This window comes from Petaurus breviceps, unplaced genomic scaffold (assembly GCF_028583685.1).
Source record: "Petaurus breviceps papuanus isolate PSGF00001 unplaced genomic scaffold, PetGlider_PUasm1.0 66, whole genome shotgun sequence".
Lineage (NCBI taxonomy): Eukaryota > Metazoa > Chordata > Mammalia > Diprotodontia > Petauridae > Petaurus > Petaurus breviceps.
This window is the reverse complement of record NW_027186442.1, coordinates 4,831,965-4,841,456: the sequence shown is the minus strand read 5'-3', so window position 1 is coordinate 4,841,456 and position 9,492 is coordinate 4,831,965. Positions and strand designations below refer to the sequence as shown.

Genomic DNA, 9,492 nt, shown 5'->3' with positions numbered 1-9,492 from the left:
TATAATATCTTGATTTCTCATAAAGTCATTAGCTTCCATTTGCTCCATTCTAATTTTGAAGGAATTGTTTTCTTCAGTGAGATTTTTGTCCCTCCTTTTCCATTTGGCCAAATTGCTTTTTAAGGCATTCTTCTCTTCATTGGCTTTTTGGACCTCTTTTGCCATTTGAGTTAGTCTATTTTTTAAGTCTTCAGTATTTTTGGGGTCTCCTTTAGCAAGCTGTTGCCTCATTTTTTGAGGGAGGGAGGCAGAGCAATTGGGGTTAAGTGACTTGCCCAAGGTCACAGGGCTAGTAAGTGTTAAGTGTCTGAAGCTGGGTTTGAACTCCTCCTGACTCCAGGGCTGGTGCTCTCTTTGCTGCGCCACCTAACTGCCCCTGTTAACTCATTTTTCATGATTTTCTTGCATCACTCTCATTTCTCTTCCCAATTTTTCCTCTACTTACTTGATTTTCACAATCCTTTTTGAGCTCCTCCATGGCCTGTGACCAATTCATATTTTTCTTGGAGGTTTTTGATGGAGGAGTTTTGACTTTTTTTTGTTCTATGTTTTGATTTTCTTTGTCACCAAATAAAGATTCTATAGTCTGATTTCTTTTCCTTTGTTTGCTCATCTTGCCAGCCAATTGCTTGATTTTTGAGCTCTTTGCCATGGTAGAACTCTGCTTTTGGAGTGGAGAGTGCCATGTCATAAATTTCTGGGGTTTTGCACAACTGTTGACAGAGCTTCTTCTAGGTACCTGAGAAGGACTGCCTCTCCACAGCCTCAACAAGCTCTGGCACACTAGCACTCCTCACCCCAGGACTGCCACCCAAGACTGAGACCCAGATTCAAGCAGGGCAAGGCAAGAGAGTCCTGCCTCAGCACTAGCAATGAGATTTCTGGAATTGTTCTCTGATGAGCCGCTTGGTTCCCCCACCATCTGTGGGTATAGAGGTCCAGAAGTAGCCACTGCTGCTGGTGCTTCTGTTGCTACCTCAGAGACAGCCATCTCTGCCACCCTGAGGGCAGGGCTTGGATCTTACTCTTCTCTCACCCAGGTCCAACAGGGTTTCCCCACTGACCTTTTACTTTCTCTTTGGTGTTTGTGGGTTGAGAAGTCTGGAAACTGCTATGGCTTGCCAGTGATTCAGTCCCCTGAGGTCTACTCTGGCCTGGTCTCTTACTTAACCCCAATTCGTTTAAAAAAAAAATGTTGTCAAATGCTTTCAGTGAGAATGAGCTTGGCAACAAGGTCAGCTACTGCACTGATGGTAACTTCTTCAATTTGAAAAAGCTACAAGCCAAGACTAAAGTGGAGGGAGTGTTGGTGCATGATTTTCTGTTTGCAGATGATTGTGTACTCAATGTAGCCTCTGAAGCTGAGATGCAGCAAAGTATGGATCAATTCTCTGCTTCTTGTGCTAATTTTGGTCTAACAATGAACACCAAGAAAACAGAGGTGTGCCATCAGTCACCACCACCTATATGTGGAACCATCAGTGACAGCAAATGGAGTTTTGCATGCTGTGGATAAGTTCACTTACCTTGGTAGTGTCCTTTCCAGGGATGTACACATTGATAATGAGGCTGACACATGCATTGACAGAGCTAGCTCAGTGTTTGGGAGGCTCTGAAAGAAGGTATGGGAGAGAAGAGGTATTAGACTGTCTACCAAACTGAAGGTCTACAGAGCCATTGTGCTGCCCTCATTATTGTATGCCTGTGATACTTGGACAGTCTACCAGTGCCATGCCAGGAAATGGAATTGTTTCCATTTGAATTGTCTTAGGAAGACTCTGAAGATCACCGGGCAGGATAAGGTGCTGGACACTGAGGTCCTTACTCGATCTAAACTGCCAAGCATTCAAACTCTGCTTTAGAGAGCACAACTCCACTGGACTTGCCATGTTGTTCAAATGCAAAGTGTACACTTGCCAAAAAGAATGTTTTGTGGAGAACTCACACTGGGCAAGTGTTCACATGGTGGTCAGAAGAAGCGGTACAAGGACACTCTCAAGAACTTTGGAATTGATTGTGTGGGATGGGAGACACTGGCACAAGACCACTTAGCATGTGTTGCCCACATTAGAGAAGGTGCTGTGCTCCGTGAGCAAAGCAGAATTGAAGCATCTCAAAGGAAACACTGGATGCACAAATTTGGAGAATCCACCCCAAATGTTCACATGGACTATTTATGCCCAACCTGTGGTAGAGCATTCTGAGCATGTATTGGTCTGATCAACCACAGTTGGACACATTGAAACTTAACTTTAGCATAGTGAGGCCATTTTGGTCCTCTTCAAGAATGAAGGACAGCCAACCAACCAACCAAATAGTATAATATAGCTCTCTGTGTTTTTATCGTGAGGGCAGATCCTGAGTCTCATTTAAACTTCCTATCTGCTTTAATGTTCCATATAAAGCAGGTACTTAATACATAAATAACAGCTAGCATTTATATAGTGCTTCTCATGTGCTATCCTCTGTACAACCATGTGAAGTATGTACTATTATTATCCCCATTTTACAGATGAGGAAACTGATGTTGAAAGAAGTAAAAGTGACTTGCCTAGGGTCACACAGGCATTAAGGGGGAGAGTTCTGAACTTAGTTTTTCTTGATTTCAAGTCCCATTTGATGCAGTATTCTACCTGGTTCCCTTATTGTTTATATTTTGGTTGTTTGTGATTTCTGTAAGGTGTGGGTTGTAGTTCTCAGCTTAATGAAGTTCCAAACTTGGTAAAAGAAGAGTTATTTTCTCTATTCAAGAGATATAAATAAACAAATCCCCAAAGAGCTATCTATAAATATGGTTTAGTGGAAAGCCCCCTGGGTTCTGAATCAACTAATCAACAAATATTAAGGGCCTACTGTGTGCCAAGCACTATGGCAGCTCCTGGTGATACAGACAGGATAAATGAAACAATTCCTACTTGAACGGACATTGTAAAGGAGAAGACAATAAGGACATACGTAAGAATAGAGAATAAGTATAAAGAGAAAAAGTATAAATAAATAGAAAGTAGTTAAATACAAAGTAGTTGGAAGGGAGGGCATTAGCAGTTGAGAGGACTGGGAAAAGTTCAGTGCTGGAGCTGCGTCTTGAAGAGAGAGAGGGAATTTGTATGGTGAAGCAAAGAGGGACGGGTGCATTTCAGGAATGCATGACAGCCAGTATAAAGGCAGGGGAACAAGAGATGGGGTGTCCTGAAAGATGCACGGAGAGACCTGTTTGGCTAGATTGAAGAGGGCAGCAGGGGGTGCGGTGAGGGGAATGTATACTAAAAGATAGGAAAGAGAGGTCCAGTCCAGGTTGTAAAGGGCTTTAAAAGCTTAACAGAGGAGTTTATATTTGATTCTGTAGACAATAGGGAGCTATTAAAGTTTGTTGAGTAGGGGAGTGACATGGCAGGTTTTATTCTTCAGGAGAATAGCTTTGGGCATTTGTTTGGAGGATGGTTTACTGTGGGGAAAAATGAGGCATGGAATTTGGATTCTGGCTCCGCCACTTACTAGCTGTGTGGCCTTAGAAGGATCACTAATTACTCTTCTGAGCTTCGGGTTTCCTTATCTATAAAATGGAGATTAAACTATTAACATTGACTACCCCCCCCCACCCCCCAGGGCTGTTGTGAGGTTCAGCTGAGATCATACATATAAAGTGCTTCAGAGAAACTGGAAGGGATCCCTGAGGTTACCTAGTCCAGATGCTTCAATTCTCAAATGAAGAAACAGAGGGGAAGAGACTTGTCCCCAAATAGTCAATAGTAGTGCTGGAATTTGAACTCTGATCCTCTGACTCCAAATCAAATTCTTTATTACACTGCTGTGTCACTTTATTTTTATGCTTGTTTATGTTTAAATGTGATGACAGCCTCTCACTGCCCTTAGCCACTCTCTCCACTGTAAACATATCACACCCTGTGTGAATGTGTGTGAATGCATGAGTACGTGCATGTAGAGGCATGCTTTTTACACAAGGGATCTACACTCTCTCTGTCTCTTTCCCTTCCCTTTTCCCCCTCTTTCTTATTCCCACACTTTTCCTCTCTCCCCTCTTTTCTGTCTCTCTCCATCTCTCTGTCTCTGTCTGTCTGTCTGTCTCTCTCCTCCCACCACCCCCACCTTAAAGCTGTAGCCATTCGAATTGGCAGAAGGAGACCCTAGCACTGAGTCCCTTGGTCTCTTGGTCCGGCATCTAGCGCTTGCAGGCAGCTCCCTTTGAGCTGACCAGCATAACTTCAGTATTTTCTGTCTTGAAAAGTGCACCTTCCAAATGGAGAAGCTCATGTCAGACTGATGCCTTGGGAGGGAAAGGGTCATGGCTGAGCTGGCTGGCACAAGAGTCCTCTTCTCCTTGGAACCTATGCCAGGCTCTCACCCTGGCGAGAAAACTTCAGGCACTTTAAGAGTCAGTATTTCTCACAACTCTGGCAGAGAGGTCTGAAAACATGCATCCTAGCTAACATGTGAAAAATAGAAGTTTTTTTTTGTTTTCTGCAAGATGTGTTTAGGAAAAGTTGTGTGTTAGGGCTTACTTTTATTTATTTTTTTTTTTGGTGTGGGAGGAGAGGATTTATTCAGGAATAGAAAATTTAGCTCTTGGGCCCAGGTTGACTGCCTGACAATGAATCATAGATTCAAGAAGGGGCCTTAGAGATCAACAAGTGCAGGAATTCTTAATCTTTTTGCATGTCACAGACCCCTTCAGCAATTTAATGAAGCCTACACTCCCTGTCTCAGCATAATGTTTTTAAATAATTGAAGGAAATGCTCAATTTCAATAAGAAACTAGTGAAAAAAAAAGTCCTTTTTTTCCCCATCCAAATTCTCATAACTCCTGAAATCTAGACAAGTAATATAACAGCTGAGGACTGAGATCGAGCAAAGGAGAAGAGATTGGCCTAATATCCCCCTTGTAAGTAGTGGCAGAGCTGGGATGAGAACTCAGGTCTTTAGACTATAATAAAAATAGAATTTTAAAATATACAATATGTATTATAATTTATTGGTATGTAATTACAATAGTAGTATACAATAAAAAATTAGAATTTCTTAAGGAAGAATTTCTTAAGACTTTCTTTTGTAATTTTAGGTAGGTAGCATAAGTTCAAGTGTACAAATCTGTTTTACAGATGAGGAAATTGAACTCCCCGGATAGTGAGACATTAGTGCAGGGAAGAAAGGACTGGACATCAGGCCCAGGACCTATAAGCATGTACAGAGTTAGTGCATCAGCAACTCTCCATGGAGGAAAGGCTGGGGAACCTGCTTCTAGGCCAGTAATGATGACATATCATGGATGTGCTTTGGACAGATTTTAGAGCACGCTTAGACATTCCGTGACCGTTCCGGCCTGCTCACTACAAGGTGGACTGTGTCCTCTATGATTGGCTAAGGCAGGTGGTGAAAGCAGACCTGAGGATACCTCCAAAAGGCAGCCATTAAAAAAGGCCTTAACAGGCCTTGGCCCTTTCGTCTCTCTAACTAACGACTAACTTCTGCTCTTGGTTTGACTCCTTCCCTGGTGGTACCTGGTAATACTATAAAATATAATGCTATAAAGAAAGAAGTCTTGGCCGTTCTACTTCTGAGTCTGACATGTAGCACTGTGACTATGGACCTTGGTTCTTTTCCTGCCTCAGTATTTGTGCCTTTATTTTAGGTGAAAGAGTTAATTTGGAGGCTGTGACCTTGGGAGTTTTGAAAGGCCAAAAGAGAATCTGGGCATCAGAACTAGTAAGGACCTTAGAGAGGCTAACCCTCTAATTTTAAAAATGAAGAAATTGAGACCCAAGGAGGATTCATGACAAATGAAGGTCACAGAGCCAGTAAATGGTGGAAGCAGTACTTGAATACAGGTTTTCTAACATTAAACCTAAAACTTTTTCCTCAGGACAATGCGGGTTCTTTTTGCTGGGAAATGTGAACACAAGGGTTAACCTTACATGATGGAAATAGCCCTGCCCTTGTAATGAAAAGAACTGAATCTGATTTCTGTCTTTACTACTAGCTGGGCAACTCACTTATCTCTACCACCACCCTGAGCCTCAGTTTTCCCTTTCTGTAACCTTTTTTTTTTTTAAGCAATCGGGGTTAAGTAACTTGCTCAAGGTTACACAGCCAGTTATTTCTGGGTGTGGTCTGAATATCTGAGCCCAGATTTGATCCCCAGGTCATTCCGACATTGGAGCCTCTTTACTTGCTGAGCCACCTGGCCGCCCCTAAACTTTTTACTTCAATACTTTAAAGATCTATGATTTTATTGGTATGGGTTCCTCCTTCAACTGATGTAACTTTGGAACATACTACATCTTATTAATGAGGAGCTTAATGAGTTGCTGTGACCAATGGGGATTAAAAAAAAGTTAACAGTAAATCTTGTAGATCCTCTAAGGGTTTAGCTAGGATAGTCCTGAGACAGGACCCACAGTCTGTTTGATGGGGGACGGGATCCCAATAGGTTCAGCAGGAATTCTGATCTTATCTAACACAAGAAAACCTGCAATATCGTCTGGAAAGAATTCAAGGTCTCAGGCTTAACTGGAGTGAGAGTTGTAGAAGTTTATTGTTACACTTCCAAGAGAAGTGGGCAAGAGTCCTTTAGGGGACCTGCAAGTGAGAGGGGTACATGCTTTTACTTTTAAAGGGTAGGGCTGCCATTGACCAGACGGGAGGGGCCTCAGTGCATAGACAAAGGTCAGAGCTGACCAAGAGGAGCATGTGAATAGATAATTTAGGTTAAGATTTGGGCCAGGCCAGAGGAGACAAAAGGCAAGGATAAAGGAGGGTGTGGGCCAGGCCCAGAAGAAATGAAGAGATTAAGTAAGAACAAAGGGGTCACAGGGTGTTGCCTAGGTGGAGTGTGGGATAGGGAAAAGGGGCAGAGCTCAAGGGTGGGAAAGGACAAATTGCAGTTACAAAGTCACAAACTGGTTTTACAAGTTGGTTTCACAAATTGACCTAGACCCCAGGTACCCCATCATGTTGCTGAGTCTGTCCTCAATGCTCTTGTAGCCTGAGAGGACCTACCAGAGTTGTGGTCTACTGGGACAGCCTTCAAAGACTCATCATCATATTCATGGCCTAAGGAAACATCAGAGGAATAAAAACTTCTGGTAAGACTGCATTTAGGCTCAGGTAGGTGGTGCAGTGGATAGAGTGTTATGCCTTAAGTCAAGAAGACCTAAATTCAAATCTAGCTTCCTGGATTTTCTAGCTGTGTGACTCTAGGCAAGTCATTTAACCTTTGCCTGACGCAGTTTCCTCATCTCTAAAATGAGGATAATAATAGCACCTGCCTCCCAGGGTTGTCGTGAAGATCAAATGAGACAACTGTGAAGTCCTGAATAGAAGGCTTGGCACATAGTAAGTGCTATATAAATGTTTGCCATCATTATTATTATGCGTTATCATTGTGATCTAGAGTAACTCTGCTCTATTCTGGGGAACAATTAAAAGTGCATCTAGAGATAAATGTCCGAATTGTGAGAGCACTGGAGGTCATGTATTGTTAAGCATTGAAGGATGGAATTAGACACATTTAGCCTGGAGAACAGAAGACTTGGGTGGGTGGGAAAGAGGTATAGCTATCTTCAGCTATTTGAGAGGTTGTCACATGGAATCAAACGATCATTCAAATATCTATTTTGTTGTTGCTGTCGTGGTTCAGTTCTGTCCAACTCTTCATGATCCCATAGACTATCACATGCCAGGCTTTTCTGTCTTCCACTATTTCCTATCCATGTTTCCACTGTTCCTATCCATGGGGTTTTCTTGGCAGAGAGACTGGAGTGGTTTGTCACTTCCATTTCCAGTGAATCACCTTTTGTCAGAGCTCCCCAGTATGACCTGTCCGTCTCAGGTAAACCTGCACAGCGTAGCTCCGGTTTCATAGAGCTATACAAGCCCCTCCACCAAGACAAGGCAGTGATCCAGGAAGGGCAAATATCTGTTAAATATCTACAATTTAGCAAGGCACTGTCCTTGGCCCTGGGGAGAAGGGACCATAACAAAGACAAGACAAGACAAGACAAAACAAAACAAAAAAGCTAGTCCTACCTTTAAGGGGTTTGTATTCTAAGAAGGGGGATAAACAGGTTTATAAAAAAAAAAAGGTAAACAGACACAGGACAGTTTGTGGTGGGGAAAGGGGTAGGCTGGCCATGGAGGAAGGGGGAGAGAAAGATAAGTAGAGGCTGTAGGGAGGCAGACATTGATTCCAAGTAAGGACAAAAGGAAAACAGCCTTCTACAGTGTCCCAAAGCAGAACATCATGGGGGGGAGGAGGGATGGTGGGAAGCTGGAGGACCCCATATCAGGCATGGTGTATCAGGGACCCTGTGTAGGTATAAGTTAGAGCCTCTGGCCTCTGCAATTCCTGACATCTCTGAGATCACAGGATTCTGTGATTCCTTTGTAAAATGGGGAAAATAGATCTTGCTCTCCCTCTTTCACAGGGATGTGGTAAGCAAAGAGCTTTGGAACCTAGAAAAGCTTGGTTTAAAAAAGAAGCTGTTCTTAGTGATATCGGTATCTGTCTGTGGATGTAACTTCCTAGAATACTCACTACAAGCTGATTAAAAAAAAAAAAACAGTACTAAACAAAACCAAAATTCTCTCCAGGAAATAAAAGTTTAAAATCCAGAGGCTAATGGCTCCTCTTATTATGGCTGAAAGGGTTAAACAAAAAAAAAAATGGGGGGTGAGGAAGGGGAGGGAGGAAGCCAGTTAAACTTGTTTTTTTCCCCCCAAGCTGCCTAAGTTTACAGTCTGCAATGCAGTGCTTAGAGACAGCCATGAAAAGAAATGAGAGTCGCCCCCCTGACAAAAGACTGAGGCCCTGGTATCTCTTTTGTTTTCACCCAAGTCTGTGGCCACTGACATTACTCCTTTACGCCATGGGTGGATAATAAGCCCCCTTCTCAGGAATAGAAATGCTCTTATACATTTTAATGTGACCTTAGACAGTGCTTTTCAGAAATCACAGGCACATCTGACTACACTTGAGGTTGAATTGAGCTAATGGCATTCACCTCATCTTTAGATGCAAAATTGGAAGATAAAAAGACCTTGATGTGAAAAGGAAAGTGTGTTTGGGGGGGGGGGAGAGCACATGAGGGGAGGGAGGGAGGATGGGGGGAGGGAAGCAGATTAGAGATACTGCTTAAAAATCTTATGATTGCTCGCTGATAACGAAATGTCTCCTCTTTCTAAAAATCCCTATGGGCTTGCGAGATGTCCTTATGCTTTTATTTTTAATGATAGAATCTTTTTATTCTTGGGCCAAAGAAATTTCAATGTTGCTGCATATGTGGCCAGGAGATACGTTGACCTTTAGCAAATCTTATTTTTAAAATCAGATGGAACAGTTATTGCAATATTCCAGCCCTGTAAGATTAAAAAAAAAAAGAGCTTTCTTCCCCTGTAATCAGACGTGGATTAAATTTATTAAAAGTGCAGTATCTCCTTTTAAATGACACTCGCCAGTCTTTCTGAATTATAATAAGC

General features: G+C 42.5%; 1 long non-coding RNA gene across 1 annotated transcript in view; it reads right to left on the bottom strand.

The window, feature by feature from the left end:
- Positions 1 to 9,492, bottom strand: part of LOC138173878 (uncharacterized) — a 33,147-nt gene that overhangs the window by 3,270 nt on the left and 20,385 nt on the right. Inside the window, exon 2 of the long non-coding RNA XR_011171558.1 lies at positions 1,527 to 1,612. This is a non-coding gene — a long non-coding RNA (uncharacterized lncRNA). The remainder of the gene's footprint in view (positions 1 to 1,526; positions 1,613 to 9,492) is intronic.